At 43.1% G+C, this 22987-nt stretch overlaps 1 protein-coding gene across 2 annotated transcripts in view; it reads right to left on the minus strand.

Moving 5' to 3' along the window:
• The window catches only part of CLYBL (citramalyl-CoA lyase), a 254413-nt gene that overhangs the window by 102703 nt on the left and 128723 nt on the right, over positions 1-22987 (minus strand). The window lies entirely within an intron of this gene.

Genomic DNA, 22987 nt, shown 5'->3' on the forward strand with positions numbered 1-22987 from the left:
CTTATTTTAATGCAAAATTAAAATAGAAAACACGATAATCTATTTTAATTTCAGCAGATCACAATCACATATAACAACTCGAAAAACGATAACAGAAATAACCAAGAAACAAAATGTCATTTTGGCTGAAAAAAAATTTTTTTAAAGATTTATTTTTAGTTATTTATTTGACAGAGAGAGAGAAAGAGATCACAAATAGGCAGAGAAGCAGGCAGAGAGAGAGGGGGAAGCAGACTCCCCTCTGAGCAGGGAGCCCGATGTGGGCCTCAATCCCAGGACCCTGAGATCTTGACCTCAGGGTCATGAGGCAGAGGCTTAGCCCACTGAGCCACCCCGGCACCCACATTTTGTCTGAAGTTTAAAAAATATATAGCACTGTTTATTGAGATGACTTTCAGACAAAAGAAGGAAAGTGTACCTATTTCATCTTGGAAAAACACTTCCAGTATTAATATATTATCAAGATAGTACCCTTGGACAAAAAGAAAAAGAAATTTATATCCAGAAGGTCCTAAAAAACATAACTATCTACAACTGTATACAAACAGAAGCAGAAAACAAACAGCCTATGTAAGCATACGGCCCTCTCCCTGCCAATGAGTGTCAAGAAGGCAAATAAGTGATTCAAGTTCAATTTTATTAACAGGATGGTTGGCTGCTTCATAAGTGAGCAGAAAGAATAACAAATGGGAAAAGATCATTACTAGCTCTAGAATGATGGGCAACTTCATTACTGAAAACTTCAGATCCCTCGTCAATAAAAACAATACTAATTTTGCTGGTTGTTGAGAGGATTCAGTAAAAGAAAAGGCGGCACATGAAGTGCTCAGTGAAAGCCTTGCAGACGTGGTAGGGGGCGTACCAGGAGTATAGACTGCTGTTATTCTTAGTGGACAAACTGTCAGTAGCCCCTACCTGATCCTGACCCCTGCTCTCTCCTTCCATTCCCTCCTGGACTCAGTGTAGCCTCCTTTAGCCTCCAAGCCTCCAACAGGAGTTGGTCAGAAGCTTGTTTGGCTCATTACAGCCCTCACCCTAACCTGGTCCATAATTTGGTGCTGGGAAAACTATGGTTTAGCCCATAATATATGGTAAAAGAGAGTGAGATCAGGACCAGTTACATAATTTGTGGGTCCAGAGTAAAATGAAAATACAGACCATTGTTCAAAATTTATAGGAATTTTAAGATGGTGACAGAAGAACATCAAATCAAGCACCAGATGCTTCTTTTTTTTTTTTTTTAAGATTTTATTTATTTATTTGACAGAGAGAGAGATCACAAGGAAGCAGAGAGGCAGGCAGAGAGAGAGGGGAAAGCAGGCCCTTCCCAAGCAGAGAGCCCAATGCGGGGCTCAATCCCGGGACCCTGAGATCATGACCTGAGCCGAAGACAGAAGCTTAACCCACTGAGCCACCCAGGCACCCCGCACCAGACGCTTCTAAGCACAGAGCGATGTGTGACTGTCCAGGTGCTCTATGTCATGAATCACCCAGTTAAGGAAAGGTTAAGGCTACATCAAGTCAGAAACACCCTAATGTTTTACTCTATCCTGAGTAAACAGCATCATCCTCTCCAAAAATGTATCAGCTATACTTTTCATGAAAGCCCTTTCTGGAAATTATCCTATGTTCATGCCATCAAATATTTTGCATGGTTGTAACATTTTGCCATGATCAGTGTGCCTTGTGACAATGAATCTCAAGAAAAATCATTCAGTCTTTGGTGGCCTACCGATTTTGTGTGTGGCACCTCATTCATTCTTGTAGCCAACCTTAATACACTATAAAACTTGAGTCCAAGGGGCGCCTGGGTGGCTCAGTGGGTTAAGCCTCTGCCTTCGGCTCAGGTCATGATCCCAAGGTCCTGGGATCGAGCCCCATATCGGGCTCTCTGCTCAGCAGGGAGCCTGCTTCCCTTCCTCTCTCTCTGTCTGCCTCTCTGCCCACTTGTGATCTCTGTCAAATAAATAAATAAATTAAATCTTTAAAAAAAAAAAAAAAAACTTGAGTCCAAGTCTTATTTTTCCACAGGGTAAGCATTGTGCTACATTAAGTATGCTGAGATACAGATGGATTTTAAAAGGGTACTTGTCTTAGGGCGCCTGCATGCCTCAGTTGGTTCATTTTGGCTCAGGTCATGATCTCAGGGTTGCAAGACTGAGCCCCAAGTTGGGCTCCGTGCTCAGTGGAATCTACTTGGGATTCTCTTTCTCCCTCTCCCTCTGCCCCTTCTGCGTGCCCATTCTCTCTCTCTATGAAATAAATAAAATCTTTTAAAAAGTAGACGTTTTATAAGACATTTTAATATAAATATATTATGAAAAGAATATATATTATGGCCAGCTAATTGAAGAATAACCAAAATATCTGTCATTGTTGTTGCCCTGACTCAAAATATCTGGTTTATCTTTAAAAAGGGAGAAAATATAATGATACAATAGCAAGAATCACATTTTACTTATTCACACTGGAAACCAAAATTTGCAACATATTCATTTCCTTAAAATTGGTAAAAATGCAAAAAAAGGAGATGAAACGTTATTTACCAGGAAATGCTTGGGGTCAAAATTACTTTTCATCAGAATTTGTTGTAACTGCACATGTGAAACCCAAAAAGAGGACTGAGAATGGCTCTAGTGGAAAGACCTTCCTAAATGTCTCACTTTACCTGACAGAGGAGATGACTGGACATCTCTGTTCACTGGCAACTGACCTTCATTTCATGAAAACTGAGATTTCCTCCATGTGAAATAGCTTCGGACCACCATTTTGGATCCAGCCACTGTGGTCTCCAAGCTACACTATTTGAATATCAAGCCTGAGCTCCCAGAGACAGCTCATGTTGTAAATCATACCACCATCAGATGCTAAACACCAGAGCAAATCATTCCTAGCACATTTATATGAAGTGTAATTTTAAGACAGATGATCATTTAAAAAAAAATCTGCCACTGTTAATGATGTTTCTGGTTTCCCAGACAGTCTTCTACAATTATTAAAACATTGTTTTGCTTATATCTTCCCCCGCTTAAAACACATCAACAGCTTACTACCTAGAGGATTAAGTTCACTCTTTAAAAAAAATTTTTTTTTAATTTATTTATTTGAGAGAGAAAGAGAATGAGAAAGACAGCATGAGAAGGGGGAGGGTCAGATGGAGAAGCAGACTCCCTGATGAGCAGGGAGCCCAATGAGGGACTCTATCCGGCGACTCCAGGATCATGACCTGAGCTAAAGGCAGTAGCTTAACCAACTGAGCCACCCAGGTGCCCAGGATTAAGTTCCCTCTCAGCTGATATCCCCTTTCTCAACTTATATCCCAATATCGCCACTCAGTAAGTATCTACCCTAGGAAACCTAGATTTTGACTGTCTCTACAACATGCTAGTCATTGTTTCCAGAGTACCTTTGCTTCTCCTGTGCTTCTGCTGAATCTTGAGTCTTTCTTGACTGTTCTTTAATTCTCTCATCTTTAAACTCTTACAGCATTCATCACTCACAACCAAACCAGACTGCTATCAAGGACAAATTTCTCCTAATAAGGCTAAAGTTAATCAAGGTAGCAGAAGTGTTCTGGAAAGGCAACTGATGATACAAATCAAAAGACTTCAAAAGTTTCCTGTTTTTGACCCAGTAATTTCAAGTTATTTGACAAAATTCTTTTTGGGAATTGTTACAGACTAAATGTTTGTGTCTCCCTAAAATTAGTATGTTGAAATATAATCCACAGTGTATTTGGAGGCCCTTGCACAGTGATTAAGTCTTGAGGGCTTTGCCCTTAGAAAAAGGCCCCAGAGAGCTCCCTGCCCCCTTACATCATGTAAGGATATGGTGAAAAGACTGACATCATCTACAACCAGGAAGTGAGTTCTCATCAGACACCAAATCTGTCAGAGCCTTGATCTTGGACTTCCCAGCCTTCAGAACTGTGAGAAATAAATTTTCGTTGTTTACAAGTCACCCCCACAAAAAAGAAAAAAATTAGAAATAAGACTAGGTAAGTATAGTATTAAGAAACTGAAAACAACTCTTAGGTCCAACAGTAGGATGAATTATAGTATGTATATTCAAGGAATATGATGCTATTGTTAAGAATTACGTTTATAAAAATACTGGATGTTGGGGCGCCTGGGTGGCTCAGTGGGTTAAAGCCTCTGCCTTTGGCTCAGGTCATGATCCCAGGGTCCTGGGATCAAGCCCCACATCGGGCTCTCTGCTCAGTGGGAAGTCTGCGTCTCTCTCTCTCTCTCTGCCTGCCTCTCTGCCTACTTGTGATCTCTGTCTGTCAAATAAATAAATAAAATCTTTAAAAAAAAAACCTTGATGTGCCTGGGTGGCTCAGTGGGTTAAAGCCTCTGCCTTCGGCTCAGGTTATGATCCCAGGGTCGTGGGATCGAGCCCCACATCGGGGGTCTCTGCATAGCAGGGGGCCTGCTTCCTCCACTCTCTCTGCCTGCCTCTCTGCCTACTTGTGATCTCTGTCTGTCAAATAAATAAATAAATAAAAAACCTTGATGTTAAGACAATTACTGTTAAGACAATCTTAAACAGAGGTTATAACATTATATATGCAATAACATCTTAACTTTGTGAAAGATGCAAGGGAAAATATCTAAAAGGAAATACACCAAAATGTTTAGGGATGCCCCTAAACTATAGAATTTGGGATTAAGATTTTTCTGCTTCTGCACATTTTTTGCTGTTTTGCATATTTACTAGAAAAAGCACCACTCTTTTTTTTTAATTCCTTTTTTTTCAAGTTTTGTGGGGTTTTTTTAGATTTTATTTATTTATTTGACAGAGAGAGACACAGCAAGAGGGGAAACACAAGCAGGGGGAGTGGAAAAGGGAGAAGCAGGCTTCCTGCTGAGCAGGGAGCCTGATGTGGGGCTCGATCCCAGGACCCTGAGATCATGACCTGAGCCAAAAGCAGACACTTAACTACTGAGCCACCCAGGTGCCCCTAAAGTTTTATTTACTTAAATAATCTCTACACCCAACGTAGGGCTCAAACTCATGACCCCAAAGATCAAAAGTTGCATGCTCGTCCAACTGAGCCAGCCAGGAGCTCCTTTAAAAAACTCCATTTACAACTGGCTTAAAACAAGTCAATAAAATCTCTCAAAAGTCTCAGCACAGCATAGTAAAAGTATTAAAATGGCCTATAGGCAGTTTGGGATATCTGACCATATTTGACCTACAAAAATGGTAATTTCATATGGTTCAATCCAATACTGCGATTGGCTTTCAGAAGATGGGATGAGAAGCAAGTCATCATGTCACTCTCTTGTTAATTTCCTCTTCAGTGAGAAGTAACACACAGCCCCCTTGTACAGGGGAGAGCTCACCACAAGCAGTACAGCATCATACACTTAGCTACTATGATTATCTGAAACTTGTCACCTATGTGTGATGCTGGTCAGCACATCCCTGCATCAGGAATCTTGTCTCCAGGACCCTCCACTAGATCTTGAGCCCTCTGAGCGAAGGGAAGGCCTATCTTCTTCACACTGCTCAGCACAGGGCCTCACACATAAGAGGCAAGAATTCCCGTTACCTTATCACCTAAAAAAGCCAGCAATCTGGGGTGGGTATGTAGGACAGATCTGCAACCTTATTCATCTTGTGAAGGGTCAAGTTTTAGTGGTAATTATAAGCAGGAGGTCATTTTTTACTTCCTCTCTCCTTTGCCATCCTGGAAACTTTAATCCAACCCACAGTCGGTTGCTTCTTCTCCATGTTTATCCCCTCCTTTCCCTAGTCTCAATGTTTACATTCTCGTTTATTTAGGGCCTCATTAACCTCGACCTAGAGGACTATGGAAGCCTCTTATTGGTCCTGCCTTCCACTATGTTCTTTCCTCTGTTTGTTCATTCATTCACCCATTCAGCAAGCGGCGAGTAAGCACCTGAGAGACCTACACTGGGTCTCCACGAACACATGTCAGGTCCTTTTGTGCAAGTAAGACAAAAGGGTCCCCTTACACCTTCCAGCAGGTGGAAGGCCAAAAAGAAACCTCCCATCCCTGAGGCAGCATGCTTTGGCAAGTGGAGATGAGCTGAGGCTCAGCCCTGACATGTGCCTCTCTGTAGGCGCCCCGGTCAGGGCATACCCCATGCAACTGTATGCAGTGGCCCTGACCTGAATTGTGCTGAGCGCTGCGGGGAGGTGGCACAAAAGAAACAGGACATGCCCACAAGGTCCAGGGAAGAACACCCAAAGGATGGCCTGCAAGCAGTTCAGGAAGGCTAAAGGGCATACATAATGAAGCTCCAGGGAAAATGTTCAAAGGCAGCAAAACTGTTTGGAATAATGAAAAGAAGAAAGGTGTAGAGGGGGTTCGGGCTTCAGGTTCTGTTGTGGACTCTGAGGTCCAGGAGGGGGCTGTCTCTGGGCAGGTGGCAGAAGCCCATCTCGGCTTCCCCAAGCCTCCCTCCTCCCTGTACTGTGGCTGTATCCTTTCCTTCCTCCATCTCCGGCTGTTTCAAAATCTGTTCCATACTTGAGTTGTGCTCACCACTGACTACTGCGTATGAATACAACTGCAGTAGGTGACAAGAGCTAACTTATTTTATTTTATCTTACATATTTGGAGTTAGGGCCTCTTGATAGTCAACATGTAAATGTATTCAAACAATATGCAAAACAGGGGCTTAAGAGGAGTTGGAAAAAATCTGGTAGCCTTATGGTGAGTTCTCTCTACAAAGGGATTTTCTTTTGGATGTAAGCTATCCCCCAGCAGGTCCAGGGGTTCCTCTGGTTGGAAGGGGCCCTCCTGGCCTTGTTTTGGTTTTCTCCTTTTCCTCCGCCACCTGATACATTTTTATTAACCACTTATGTAACTAGAGGTACCCCTAATCCTGCAGGGGTTTTTCACCTGGGATTCAATATAACTGTCAATGGTCAGGAGCGCCTGGGTGTCTCAGTGAGTTGAGCATCAGACTCTTGATTTTGGCTCAGGTCATGGTCTCAGGATCTAGCCCTACTACATCAGGCTCCATGCTCAGCGGGGAGTCTGCTTGGAGTCTCTCTTTTCCTCCCCCTGCTCACGCACTCTCTTTCCCTCTCTCTCAGTTAAATAAATAAAATCTAAAAAAAAAAAAAAAAAAAAAAAGGTCAAAATCGAAACTACAATGAGATATCACCTCACACCAGTCAGAATGGCTAAAATTCACAAGTTGGGAAATAACAAATGTTGGCAAGGATGTGGAAAAAGAGGAACCCTCTCACACTGCTGGTGGGAATGCAAGCTGGCATAGGCCCTGTGAAAAACAGTATGGCGCTTCCTCAAAAAGTTAAGAATAGAGCTATCCTATGACCCAGCAATGGGACGACTAGGTATTTACCCCAAAGGTGCAAATGTAATGACCTTAAGGGGCATGTGCACCCCAATGTTTATAGCAGCAATGTCCACAATAGCCAAACTACGGAAAGAGTCCAGATGTCCATCAACAGATGAATGGATAAAGAAGATGTGGTATATATACACAATGGAATATTACTCAGCCATAAAAAATGAAATCTTGCCATTTGCAACAGTGCGGATGGAACTAGAGGGTATTATCGCTAAGCAAAATAAGCCAATCAGAGAAAAACAATTATCATATGACTTCACTCATATGTGGAATTTAAGAAACAAAACAGAGGATCATAGGGGAAGGGAGGGAAAAAATAAGACAAAATCAGAGAGGGAGATAAACCATAGGAAACTCTTAACTATAGGAGATGAACTGAGTGTTCCTGGAGGGGGTTAGGGGGAAGGGGTACCTGGGTGATGGGCATTAAGGAGGGCACGTGAGGTAATGAACACTGGGTATTGTTTAGAACTGATGAACCACTGAACCCTACCTCTGAAACTAATAATACACTGTATGCTAATTAACTGAATTTAAATTAAATTAAACAACAATAACAACAACCAAACCAAAGGTCAAATTCTGGACCCCATCCAGTGTAATCAAACTCATTTCATTGAAAGGGCCAGGCTCTCTCAAACATATGTATCTGAGCTAAGTGCTTGCCACTCATGTGTTGCTACAGACCAGCACTATAGGTCTCTTATCCGCTCTCATGTGAGAATTTCCCATCTCTCATGATAGCATCTACCATCACCACAGGGGACCTTGTTAGAAATGCAGAATCCGGGGCCCTACCCCAACCTCCTGAATCAGAAGCTGCATATTAACAAATCTCCAGGGGATGCTTATCACATGAAAGTTTGAGAACCACTGCTCCAGGCTGAAATCATCCGGGGAACTCTCAAATATACTGACATTAAAGCTCCAGCCACAGAAAATTTGGTGTCATTGGTCTGGGTGAAGGTCTAGGCTCTGGGACTTCTAAAAGTTCCCTACAGGATTCTGATGTGTAACCAAGTTGGAGAACCACTATCACTAGATGATTCCAATGTGTAACCATTGCTCTAATACAGGAAATTTTGGTCCAACAAAAATTTCTCAAGTCATGTGCTACCACTATCTATAAGTAGATGCTATGAAAAGAATAAGATCATAACTGAAAATATAGCAAACTTGAAAAAAAGCCATGTTTAAAGGAAAGTAGTTCTAATAAAACGATTAACACCTAAACTGCTAACAATATTCGAAATAACAGTTAATAATCAACTAAGAGAAAGTCCATTTTAAGATCTGCAATTTGGTATGCAACTTCTAAACCCAACCTAGCAGTTTATTTATTTAGCTGATATCTAGTACAGAGCTCTCTACTTTGGCTGCCCATTATGATCATCTGGGGAATTTAGAAAAAGCAAAAACTCCAGGCCATACACTGCAACCCAAAGAAATCAGAGCCTTGCCATGAGTCCCAGGCATCACTGTTTCTTTAAAGCTTCCAAGGGAGAGTCCGAAGTGCAGCCCAGGAAGTGAGCCTCTGCTATCTGCTGGTATTTTCCAAGGAGTCACATTTACCCCTACTTGGAGCCAATTTGACTCAAACCTACAGTTTTCACAAAAATCACACGGCCATCTGAATAGATGCAGAAAAAGCAACTGACAACATTTTTTTAATGATAAAAAACACTCAACAAACTAGATCTGAAGGGAAACTCCCAAATCCTGAAAAAGAAAGACTAAAGACTAAATTGAAGGCAGTACAGTCAGAGTCCCAAGTTAACAAATACAAATCACCCAGCCTCTAATTTCCTGAGACCCACCAGTGCTCCAGCAAAGTGTCCAAACTCATGCTGTTTTGCTTTTGAAGTTACAATGAATTCATAGTCCAAGAACAGCCCTATATATCAGACACTTTTACAAATGTTGGGCCAACTCACTGTTGGCCTACTTAACAAATGTATTTTTATTTAAGTGAAATGTGTTTATATAGCAACTGGAGTTCTTAAAATAGCAATTAGATTTTATTATATCATATTTAATTTTTGCTCGAAAATTTGACAGTCTTTTCAAAGTTGGTGACCTGGGGAAGGGAGGATTTTTTTTTTTTTTAAGATTTATTTATTTATTTGAGAAAGAGAGAGGGAGAGCAAGCGAGTGGGAAGAAGGGCAGAGGGAGAGGGAGAAGAGAGAATCTCAAACAGATTCCCCCTGAGCACAGAGCTTGATGTGGGGCTCGATCCCATGACCCCACCCTGACCTGAGCTGAAATCGAGAGGTCGACGCTCCGCTGACTGAGCCACCCAGGGGCCCCCTGGTACGGAGGACTTTTTGTCAGTACACACAGGTCAGGGCCCGGGACCTACTGGCTGGATGCTGCTTTCAACCCCAGATCTGATTCTAGTTATCACTAAATAATTAGTGATCCCTGGGGGGTCAGAACCCTGGAAAAGCACAAAGATAAAGAGAGTTTCTGAGATTCTCAGGAATTGACCACTCAGACTGTGCCAGGAGCTAAGGTACTGAGGTCCCAGAGTCTCTGAGGAGATAGGGTGAATAGGACCACATGGAATAGGGAGCTTGGAGGACTTGGGGGTGTGGAGAAGCCATCACAGAACCTCAGATGCCCTCTGTGTCCTGGGAAACACCCCAAAGAAGCAAGCCAACCCCCAAAGAAGCAAGAGCTGCAAGAGCCACGGGAACGTGGCATTAGAAGAACTATATTCTGTGAGTAGGAGGCTGAGGCAGGTTCTCCTCCAGGGACTCCTCTTCTGCTATCTTAAGGTGGCTTTCCCTGGGCCCCCGCAACACCAGGCACTGAGGACCAAGGCCTCAGTACTGACTCTGATGAGAGCCAGAAGTAGGTCAGCAGAACCTGGAGCTAGAACTGCTCTCCTCAGCCCCGGGGTCAAGTTTGCAGGAGTGAGGGCAGAGAACCTGCAGGACCAGTGAGAGGCAGCCCCAGCTCCCTCCCAGGACCCCATGGCTTTTGCCTTGGGAGCCTCCCTAGACTTGTGCATCAGGACCCAGCTGCTTGGCCCGGTTTGGGCGGGAGTCAGTAGAGCACCAGCTGCTCCCGAACTTCAGAGCATTCCCACTGCTTAGGAACTTCTGCTGCTCAGCCTCACCCCCAACTAGTTGTTCCATGGCACAGATGCCAGCCAACATACAAGTCCAATTCACCATACTCTAGGTGATTTGGATGCTGGCCATGCCCTGTGGGAGGCAGATGCTCAGCTGGGCTGGCTCCCCTTGCACTCAAGCTACTTGCCCAGATTCTACTCCTCTCCTCTGGCCTGGGCAGCTGAGGTGGTAGAGTGCCCTGATGCTGGGTCCCACCCATGCATGTTACAACCAATGCAGATAGAGAAGAAACTTGCCTGGGCCCAGGCAAGGCTCCAAATCTGGAGTGTGGGGTGGGCAGAGCAGGATGTAGGCCTGGGCTGGTGTCTTCACAAGCTGCAGCTCTCTGAAAGCCAATGCAGGGCAAAACGTGGTGACCAAGTTCCAGGGACCTTCCCCCAGTACTCTACATCTTCTCCTTGACCCTGATACCTGGCTCTGAGATGCCCTTACCTCACCTGTGGATGACCTTCATCAAGCACCACCAGCTGGTAGGCTCAAGGACTTCCAAGTGTTTCCCTTGTCACATCCTTAACATCATTTCATAAACACAAATGTTTTGATACCGTAAGTTTGGAATCCAGGGGCGCCTGGATGGCTCAGCCGGTTAAGCGTCTGCCTTTGGCTCAGGTCATGATCCTAGGATCCCGGGATGGAGCACTGTATCGGGCTCCCTGTTCACTGGGAAGCATGCTTTTCCCTCTCCCACTCCCCCTGCTTGTGTTCCCTCTCTTGCTGTCTCTCTCTCTGTCAAATAAATAAATAAAATCTTAAAAAAAAAAGTGTGTATATATATATATATATACATATATATATATAGTTAAAAAAAGTTTGGAATCTAATACTTTCTTTGAATCCTCTAAAGATTTTTATTTACTTATTTGAGAGAGAGAGAGAGAGCACGAGCAGAGGCAGAGGGACTCCCCACTGAGCAGGGAGCCCAATGCAGGGCTCTATCCCAGGACCCCAGGATCATGACCCAAGCTGAAGGCAGATGCTTAACCAACTGAGCCACCCAGGCACCCCTCTTTGAATCACCTAGATGGCAGGCAGTCCAGACTCTTGATTTCAGCTCATGAGCTCAGGGTTGTGAGACTGAGCCCCACACGGGGCTCCCTGTTGGGCGTGGAGCCTGCAGAGCCTGTTTAAGATTCTCCCCCTCTTGGGGCGCCTGGGTGGCTCAGTGGGTTAAAGCCTCTGCCTTCAGCTCAGGTCATGATCTCAGGGTCCTGGGATCGAGCCCCACATCGGGCTCTCTGCTCAGCCAGGGAGTCTGCTTCCTCCTCTCTCTCTCTCCCTGCCTGCCTCTCTGCCTACTTGTGATCTCTTTCTGTTAAATAAATAAATAAAATCTTAAAAAAAAAAAAAAAGATTCTCCCCCTCTCTCTACCTCTCCCCGATCCCTCTTTAAAAAAAAAATAAAATAAATAAAAATAAATAAACAAGGGCACCTGGGTGGCTCAGCCAGTGAAGTGTCCAACTCTTGATTTAGCTCAGGTCATGATCATGAGATTGAGCCCCACGTTGGGCTCCACACTCAGCATGGAATCTGCTTATCCCTCTCTCTACTCCCTCCACCTCCAATGTTCTCTCACTCATAGATAGATAAATGGCAGTCCAGAATTAACCAAGTGTAGATAAGAACTTGATTCAGGACTTTTTTGTTTTGTTTTATAAATGACTCCATGCCCAGTGTGGAGCCCAGTTCGGGATCTGAACTTAATGACCCTGAGATCAAGACCTAAGCCGAGATCAAGAGTTTGTCACTTAACCAACTGAGCCACCCAGGCACCCCAATTCAGGAATTTTAAAAGTCATTACATTACTTCTTAAATTCAAAACAGAATTAAAAAGTAGTTATCATGAAGATAATAATGACTTGGGTCACATAATTCATTCCAAGTCATTTTATTAAATTCAAGTCAATTTATCCTAAGAAAAATCTTAGGGGCTCTTGGGTGGCTCAGACTGTTAAGTGTCTGCCTTCAGCTCAGGTCATGAGATCAAGTCCCACATTGGGTTCCCTGCTCTGTGGGGAGCCTGCTTCTTCCTCTCCCTCTGCCATTCCCTCTGTCTGTGCTCTCTGGCTCTATCTCTCTGTCAAATAAATAAGTAAAATCTTAAAAAAGAAAGTAAAGAAAAATTTTAGTGTACTAATCAAACTCACTATTAATCATATATTCAATGTAGTCAAGCTCTTTACCAGTGTCTTTATAATAGGACTTCCGTAGTACTAGGATGGTTAGTTTTATGTGTCAACTGAACTGGCCCATGGGGTGCCCAGATACTTGGTCAAACTCATTCTGGGTGTGTCTGTGAAGATGTTTCTGTACAAGATTAACAGCTGAATTCGTAGACTGAGCAAAACAGATTGCTTTCCCTAATATATGTGAGCCCCATCCAATCAGCTGAAAGTCTGCATAGAACAAAAAGGCTGAGGGGTGCCTGGGTGGCTCACTCAGTTAAGCATCTGACTCTTGATTTCAGCTCAGGTCATGATCACAGGGTTGTGAGATCGAGCCCCACATTAGGCTCCATGCTGGGCATGGAGTCTGCTTAAGAGTCTCTCTCTGCCCCTCCCCCTACTCTCCCATTCTCTGTGAAATAAAAAATTTTTTAAGTGTTTAAAAAAAAAGAAAGAGGGTACCTGGGTGGCTCAGTTTGTTAAGTAACTGCCTTCGGCTCAGGTCATGATCCTGGAGTCCCAGGATTAAGTTCCCCATCGGGCTCCCAGCTCCACGGGGAGTCTGCTTCTCTCTCTGACCTTCTGCCCTCTCATGTTCTCTCTTACTCACTCTCTCTCTCAAATAAATAAATAAAATCTTAAAAAAAAAGAAAGAACGAAAGAGAGAGAGAAAAAGAGGGAGGAAGGAAGGAAGGAAGGGAGGGAAGGAGGAAGGGAGGATGAATAAAAGACTGACACTCCCTCAAATAGAAGGGAATTCCTCCTGCCTGTCTTCCAGCTGGGACACGGGTTCCTTTTCCCGCTTTTGGACTCAGACTGAGACATCAGTTCTTCCTTGGTCTCAAGCCTCCTGGCCTTCAGACTAGAAACTGGCTCTCCTGGGTCTCCCACATGCTGATTGCAGATCTGGGACTTGTTAGGCTCCACAATTACATGGGACAATTGCTTATAATACATCTCTAATTTAGATGCACACACATACACATAGATATATCCCAATGGTTCTATTTCCCTACAGAACCTGAAAATAACTCCTATATGTTACCAACTAGGTAATTAACATATATGAGGTTTTAACCAGGAGTCAACCAGTTGTGCTGTCCACCCACCTTCAAACAGCATCACCTCATCCTGGCCCAAGCCCCCATCACCATCCCAGGTCCTCTCTGCTCCTGTCCTGTCTCTTCCCCACACCACAGGCAGGGTGTGGGGAAGAGACCTTGTCAAATGTCAGTGAGATCATGCTATTCCTCTGCTCCAAACATTTTAACAGCTTTCAGGCATTCTCACATTAAAACCCAAATACCACACCCTGCCAACATGGCCCTGGCTATCGTGGCCTGTCCATCCCCCTCTGCTACTACCCTCAGTAACAAGGATTTTCCCCCAGTTCCCTGAATGAGCCATGTTTCTCCTGCCTGCCTCAGAACCTTCCCACATGCTATCCCCTCTCTGGAAGTTTCTTCTCCTGGACCCAGCATGTCTAGTTCCCCCTCATCCTTCAAGTTTAAATGTTACCTACTCAACAAAGGCTTCCCCAACCCCTTTATACTCAATCAAACTTCTCCTATGACTCTCTACTTCAGATTCTTGACTGTTCCTTTCACCGATTTTCCCCTTTTGAAATGAATTAACTATTGACCAGTTGACTTGTTTATTGTCTTTCTTCCACAAAACTCACAGAATTTTTCCATTTGAGGAATCCCAGACAGGAACATATTTCCTATTTGGCAGGAGAAGAGTAGGCAACCCAATGGTCCTTGAAAGCAAGGGGGAGGACACATGATTCAGTGTGGCCGCTGAGATACTATCGACAGATCTTAGAGCCTTGAGGAGGAAGGCAAAGATGGAGGACAGTGAAGAATTCTCCCATCCTGGCAGTGGCGAAGGAGGGAGGTGGCCAGAGCAAGTGCCCAAGGATGGTGGTGCCAGGGGCGTTGGGGCTGGGGGCAGCGGGAGATGGTGTCTTGGCCTGACTCTGGCTGTGTTCTCAGGTGTTTCTCACTGCTCATTCTCCAAGCCCAGCTCTCCAGCCTGCCCACAACCCTCTCAGAAATTCCATTTCTGCCCAAATTGGCCCCAGCTAGTACTGGTCATATACAATTTCACACCCAGTGCACAGGATGCTGGTGAGCAGGCACCTGGTCTGTGTCTTTCCTGTCGTGCACTCTCAGCACTGTGACTCGAATGTGCAAGGACTCAGGAAACGTAAGCTGAATGCAGGGAAGAACAGACTCAGGGCTAGCTGGGTAGCGGGCTAAAGTGTTCAAGGAGAAAGGGCCACATATTTCCATTAACCTCTGTCCTCAGAGGGCTAAAAAGGATAGCAGGCGTGGGGCACTTGGCTGGCTTAGTTGGTGGAGTATGCAACTCTTGATCTTGGGGTTGTGGGTTCCAGCTCCATACTGGATGTAGAGATTACTTAAAAATAAAATCTTAGGGCGCCTGGGTGGCTCAGTGGGTTAAGCCTCTGCTTTCGGCTCAGGTCATGATCTCAGGGTCCTGGGATCGAGTCCTGCATCGGGCTCTCTGCTCAGCAGAGAGCCTGTTCCTCCCCTCTCTCTCTGCCTGCCTCTCTGCCTGCTTGTGATCTCTCTCTGTAAAATAAATAAATAAAATCTTTAAAAAAAAAAGAAAAAGAAAAAGAAAATCTTAGAGGGAAAAAAAGGATAGCAGGCATAATCATTGTAATGCTCTGTAAATTTCACCAAACTTTCTTCCCAAAAGGTACTAATTCTACTCCCACCAGCAGTGCAGGAGACCACCTAGCCTCCTGCACACCGTTTCACTTTTTACACCAGTTCTGGGACATTCAAGGAGAAGAGATGTGATGTAGTGAGTGAAGGCTGCATGGAAAGGGGCTGGAGGGGTGTCTGGCAGGCTCAGATGGTAGAAGCATGTGACTCTTGATCTTGGGATTGTGAGTTTGAGCCCCACGTTGAGTATAGAGATTACTTAAAAAAAAAAAAAAAAAAATCTTTGTGGTACCTGGGTGGCTCAGTTGGTTGGGCATCTGCCTTTGGCTCAGGTCATGATCCCGGGGTCCTGGGATTGAGTCCATATCCTGCTCTCCCTGCTCAGCAGGGAGCCTGCTTCTTCCTCTCCTTCTGCCCCTCCCCCCCACTCATGCTTGCTCTCTCTCAAATTAATAAACTCTTTAAAAAAAATAAGTAAATAGGGGTGCCTAGATGGCTCAGATGGTTAGCATCTGCCTTTGGCTCAAGTCATGATCTCCAGGTCCTGGAATCAAGCCCCATGTTGGGCTTCCAAGCTCAGTGGGGAGTCTGCTTCTCCCTCTCCCTCTGCCTCTCCCCCTGCTTGTGCTCTCTCTGGCTCTCTCTCTCAAATGAATGAATAAAAGCTTAAAAAAATTTTTTTTAATTAAAAATAAAAATAATACATCAATAAATTTCTATTTAGGATGCTGCATAGAAATGATATGGCCCTTTAAGTTCTTATAGAAATTTTGACTCAGTGCCCCTGGCTGGCTCAGTTAGAAGAGCATGCAACTCTTAATCTCGGGATTATAAATTCAAGCCCCATGTTGGGTGTAGAAATTACTTAAAAATAAAAATCTTTAGGGGCACCTGGGTGGCTCAGTCATTAAGCATCTGTCCTGGGCTCAGGTCATGATCCTAGGCTCATGGGATAGGGCCCTGCATTGGGATCCCTTCTTAGAGGGAAACTTGCTTCTCCCTCTCCTACTCCCCCTGCTTGTGTTCCCTCTCTCGCTGTCTCTGTGTCAAATAAATTAAAAAAAATTTTTTAAAAATCTTTAAAAAAAGAAAGCAAAAAAATAAGATTTTGACTCTAAGAGCTGATAAGGTTAAAAATAAAAACTTCTTAGGGCATCTTGCTCGCTCGGCAGGATATGTGACTCTTGATCTCAGGGTCATGAATTTGAGCCCCAACTGTGTGTAGAGTTTACTTAAATAATAATAAAATAACATAAAAATTTCTTATGGAAAAATCTGCACTAATCCACAGCTATATGACAGATTTCTGATGGATTCCTCTATATGGGGCTGGATCTTTAATTCTTTGAGAGGGTTGGAGGAGTACAAGTGAGCTATATCATTGCCTCTTCCAAGTTCATATACTAGGAAAAACTGAGTTCTGTGCTGCATGGCCCATGGGTCTGACCTTGCATGACAATTCTGATGCTTACGGAAGAATATATGCAATTAGAATGAGGGTAAGAGCCCATTAACCAACCCTTTCCCACCCCCACAAAGACAGTAAAATTCACCTATGAATTTCAACCATTCTTATGACTTAATAATAGGTATTTATGCCACCATCTATAATAACTGAGGCCTACTTATGTTCTCACTTTGCTAAGTTCCCAAGTGCCCGGAGAGATTCCCTATTCTGAGGAACTGTTTCAAGTCACTATGGCAACAGTGCACAGAGAAGGGGGCAGCTTTCCCTGAGCACGAGAGTAAAAGAACAGCGATTTGTCCTCCCATTGGCAGAACAGGGCCATTCGTGAGATTAGCATGTGGTGGAAATACAAATAAGCGTGCAGCCTGCTTCAGAGAAGCCGAGAAAACATTTTCAGGGTGAACTCTCTCATGAAGCAATTATACCACACCTTAATCAGGTGCTCCATTTTGCACCAAAATGATGAAATAGTTTTTTCATTCAAACTAGATACACAAGATAGCAGTTTGTGGTATACTGTGGGTTTGCTTCTAAGCACTGGGCACAGGAAGGGGCAACCCAGGGGCTGTAGACCAGCCTTTCAGCCATTGTGGGGTGCCAGGTACAAAGAGAGGGGCTGGTGAGGGAATTACCTCAACCTATCCCTGCCATGGAACCCCAGAAAAAGGGGTGGGCATTGGGTAAATGGCAGACTTAGCAGGAGTAAGGGGGAAAAAAGAATCCATATTTATGCCCAGTTTGGTAAAGTTTGTGTCATGCTGTTTCAGAGCAGATCTCTGCCTCCTCAGACAATCAGAATATCAAAAGGCAAAGCAAGTGTGACCCCTACAATGGACGTCTTTTTTCACATAGAACAAGAAAGCAAACAACCAACCATGTCAAAAATTTAAGATACTCATTACGCTCAGTGAAATAAGCCAGACGCAAAAGGACAAATATTGTATAATCCCACCTATATGGGGAACTTAGTCAAGTTCAGACAGGGGGTAGAATGGTGGTGGGGTGGGCATGAGGAGTTCCTATTGAATGGGAAGAGAGTTTCAGTTTGGGAAGATGAAAAGTTCTGAAGATGATGGCAATGGTTGCACAATATTGAGAATGTACTTAATTCCACTGAATGGTCCACTTTAAAATAGTTAAAATGGTGAATTGTATATGATGTATATCTCACTACAATGGAAAAAAAAGTTACCAAATCTGTTTCCCTTGTCATAGTCATGCTACCTTTCATAAACACAAATGTATTGATGAAATTCAGTATTGATCACACATCCAGTAAGTACTGAGTCCACCGCAAGCTGGCCCTTGCCCAGTATGGGCTATGTGTGGGCTGAGCAAACATGGTCATGAAGCACACCCTCACTGTCGCACATGCGTCTGCCTCGTATGGTTGCAGGACTCTAGTTCTCCAGGTGAGTGCAAGCTTGTGTGGGATAAGCCCCAGAATCAGGGAAATATCCCTACAAAGGCGTGATCATGAACGGGTCCCAAGGAAGGGGGCAAGTTTTCCGTAAGGACAGAGACCCACGTTTACACCCCATATGGATTAGTCTTTATTAATAACTGTGGCGTGGGTACTTTTCAGAGTTGCTCTTCCCGTGGCGCCTGGTAGCACCTCTGAGGGTTAACACTGCCATTTTTCTGAAAGGAAGATGAGGGAACGGTTTGATACTGGCTAAGCCCCGCCAGCCCAGCAGCCAACAAGAGGAAGAAAAAGCGGGGAGGCTATTTGAGAGGAGGTGAGGGACAGGAAGAGAATGAGGAAAGGGAAAGGAAGGAGAAAGATGGAGGAAAGTTGGGGTGGATAAGAAAAGTGGGAGTGAAGGGGCGCCTGGGTGGCTCAGTGGGTTAAGCTTCTGCCTTTGGCTCAGGTCATGATCTCAGGGACCTGGGATCGAGCCCCGCATGGAGCTTTCTGCTCAGCGGGAAGCCTGCTTCCCCTCCTCTCTCTCTGCCTGCCTCTCTGCCTGCTTGTGATGTCTGTCTGTCAAATAAATAAATAAAATCTTAAAAAAAAAAAAAAAGAAAAAGAAAAGAAAAGTGGGAGTGAAGAAAGGCAGCCGGAAGTGAGGGCCCAGAAGGGGACAATGGGGGAGGGGAGGGGAGAAGAGAGGAGCTTTGTTTTTCCTCAAAGCTCCTTGTTTTGTGTTGAGGAGGGGATGACAATAGAGCATGTGCCTGTTACTGGGTATTCACAGTAATCCCACTTTCTTGCTCTACTTTTGGTGAGAGAAGGAGGAGCAGAAGTTTTATCTGAACGGAAAACTGGAGGGATTTTTTTTTTTCTTGGAGTGACACTGAGGTCAAGAGGGAAACCTCCACTCCTTCACTGAACGCATTTAAGAACACAATACGATTAGCATCTCTTCTGTTTCTGGGCTGCTTCTACCCGGGGCTCCTAGAAACACAAAGAAGTCCAAGGATGTTGTTCATTAATAGTTAACTGTTGATGTTGCTGAGGACTTGGTCCAGGAATGACGCTCTCCCTCTGCCCATGGAGATCTGATAGATGAATTAACAAGTGTAATCCCACCATCACAAACTATGAGAGATAGTACCTGTCAAGCACAGAACACGGGAGCTTTTCGGTAAATTGTAATAAAAACCTTTTAAAGGATAGGCCATCTGATTTCCCTTTGCCTCTGTAAAGATGATTAGGAATTATGGATCACGACTCTCTGAGTGTGAGGAATAAAAAAGCATACTTGTTCCATTCCTAACCCAACGTGAACATTCAGAGCACAGTCGTCTGCTGCCATGGTTCATTTTTCCACATCCCTGCCTCAGAAGATCTGAGTCTAAAACAAGTTGCAGAAAAGACAATATTTAGTAGTTGATGTATTCAAACAGCCAGTGGAGAGTATAGGAAATACTGCCATAGGTCTACCAGAAAATTTCATAAAAAAGACCATTCACAAAATTTCTCCATTTAGAGATTCCATTAGTAACTGGGTTATTCTACCTAAATAATAATAATAATAATAATAATAATAATAATAATAAATTTAAAGCTGAGATGATTATTTCCTAGCAGAGCTGTAGAGGTAACTGAACAAATGTGAACTAGAAAGATCAATTTCTCCTTAACTTTTTTTTAAAGGTCACGAAAGAAGACTGTCAACCTGACAGATTGTAACCATGGATTCTTTCACAGAGTTCTTCAAAAGCTCAAAGGCTGATGAATGTGTCAAATTAATGCATTTCCCCCATGACCGGGTTCTTTGATATGAAAGTAATCATGGGATATTTTTTTCCCCCTCCAGAAAATGGCTCTGCAATTTTGAGAAAATAGTTCTCTCCACATCTTAAATTTTTTTGGCAACTGTCATGAAAATGATGCGGGTTAATGGAATCTCCGTTTTCTCCCTAGATTCTCTCAAAAATTCCTTTCAAGTGTCAATCTCAATGAAACAAGGCCAGAATGTTACACGGCTTAGAATTTTGATAGTTTTGTTAGCTATAGTCCTTTGATTATCCTGATTTGTAGATTTTGGGAGGATTTAATATTGATCTCTCTCTAGCACTGAATAATTTTTAGAAAAAACACAGTCTGAGTCTAATTGCCAGACCCATACCACACACACGAAAGCTGTGAATACAAGCTGTGATCACGAATCACGTGTATGTGGCTTTGATTGTGTGGGACCCACAATAAGATTGTTTTTTTTTTCCTTCTTCTTAATTATTCAGAGCTAAGTGTGATAAAAATTAAAACTAAACATATGGATGTGATCATGAAGGCTTTTTCTAACATGGTTGGGTTTTGTTTTCTGTTTTTTGTTTTTTTAAATATGTATAATGTGCTACAGGCACTAATTCCTTTAAATATCTATTTAAGGCCAGACTTCCTAGAACTTGCTCTAATTTTAGGAGAGCTTAGGGTTTTTTCTTTCTTAATACAAGTGCCATACTTAGCATCTACCAGCTCAAAATACAAAAGATCTTCTTTTCCCTTTATTTTTAGACCCCCTCCCCAAAACCACTCTTTTTATTAAGTTTTTAATTTTAACTCCAGTATAGCTAACCAACAAACCACTCTTAATGAATATGTACTGTTACTGAGCTTGTGATGGAATGAACTGGTCAAAGTCAGACAGAAACACTTTCATTGTAAATACAAGGGAATAAAATTAAAAATTAAGAGGTGAATTCTTTCCACAAGCTGTATGTCCATGATAATCTATGTTTGGGTTTACTTGTGACTTGATTCATAGTTCTCTGGGATAATGACATGAGATGAAATAGGTTATTTAGAGACCAAGATAACCACATAATTTTTTTGTTTTTGTTTTTGGAATGCATTAACTAATTTTAAAGCTAATTTAATTTTACATTTGATCTAGACTAACACTGATATTTGTCTTCCTTTGGAATGTGCTAATGATATGCTATGAGGTAGGTGGCTCAGAAGACCATTGGGTGACAAGGACAGACCACCTGAGATTGAAAACTGCTGAAGGTTTTCATGGCACTAAATGGACAATCTCTATGATTCTTCCTCTGACTCTAGTTTCCAGAAATGCAAGCAAAGTACAGGGGAACAGTAAGCTACAAGTCAGGAGATATAAAACATCCATTCTAAGACAGACCAGCCTCAGATTTCAGCTTCTGACTGACTGGCCCATTTCCCAACAACTCTTGGGTACACTGATTCCATTCTTCCATCTCATATCTTCTTTCTTTTCCCATTTGGGCCTCCCAAAGTTCTTCCTGACTCTACTTCTAGCTGAACTCACATTTCTTTGGTAACTCCAAGCTTCTAGCTTCATTTCCACGGGGAGTTCAACTGCCATTCATGTCTTAGAATTGGTTCTAACTCTGCTGGTCATTTCTGCCTTTCCCTAGGTTTGGCTCACTTAGCTTGGGTTATGCTGGAGGACCTAGCAGAAGGCTGACTGCCCATCTGGGCCAACTAGCTCCCAGTTAGTTGATGTTTGATTAGATTACCCTTGCCAGATCTCTGTGCCCATAATATAAGTTCTAAATACAAAAGGCTCTATTTTGGTTCAAAAGCCAAATAACAGAGCAAACTTTGCAGTAGTTTTCCATGCCATCCAGCATTTTAAAGAAGCGCAACCTTAGAGCTCAGTTTTTCCCATTCCCAGCAAGACCAGTAGACTGCAATAACAATCCAAAGGCAGGGAAAACGATAGGATATTAAATTACGCAATACCAACATTTGCATAGTAATTCCCACTAATTAAGAAAGAAAGATATAAGTTGTTTGTTATAAACACCACCAGGTCTTGAGCAAACACCAAGAGCTCACCACAGAGCCACACCAAGCATTTGTCTAATCAAAGCCACTTTCTAAAGCGTTTTATTAGTACAGCTGCAGAGCACACATTTTATCACACATGCTAATAATCCCAGTTATGGCGCCTACATTTTAATCATTTGTTCTAGGCTTGTTTCTCAAACAATTAACACTAATGAATGGTCAGAATACCCCGGATCATATATGTCTAATTGCAGTCAAGAGCAGTTCTTGTCTGCATGTACATTTCAATTTACCTCTGGGGATAATGTTTGTTAATTGTATTTCTTTATACGAAAGCGAAGAAAAAGGCAGTTCAGGCGAAAAGGGACTAAGTGTTCTCCTCTCTCCCTTTGTTCCCACAAGAAGCTAAAGTCACTTCAAGAGGCACTTAATCCCATCATCCGCGGTTACAACTGCCTTGCAGCATCAATCAAAAAGAATCCGAAGTAAAATGATGCAGCTATATTGTGTAATTAAAAGCAATTCAGGTAGTTATTGCTTGGGGCCCTCGATGGGTCCAAATACTTAAAATGGCCCTGCAGGGATCCTGAACACTGTAGTGTTTTAAATTTGGTCAGCAACAGTAGCTGGAGGAAAGGGAAGAATATGCAAAAAAACAAAACAAAACAAAACAAAACAAAAAAACCCAAAACCAAAAAAAAAACAAAACCCAAAACCTCCCAAAACAAATAAAACAAAAACAATGAAAAGCAACACAAAACAAAAAAACTCTCCCCCAAATTCAACAAAAACAAAACCCCAAAACAAGAACAAAAAGCCTACCACCCTGTCCTCGTGTGAATTGTAAAGCAAAAGAAAAGAAGAGGGAGAGCAGAAGTCTGAGGTGAAAAAGCCCCACAATCCCCAGTTACAAAATGAAATAAACAAAGGAGGGCAGGAAGGAGA

The sequence above is a fragment of the Martes martes genome, assembly GCF_963455335.1.
Source record: "Martes martes genome assembly, chromosome: 3".
NCBI lineage: Eukaryota > Metazoa > Chordata > Mammalia > Carnivora > Mustelidae > Martes > Martes martes.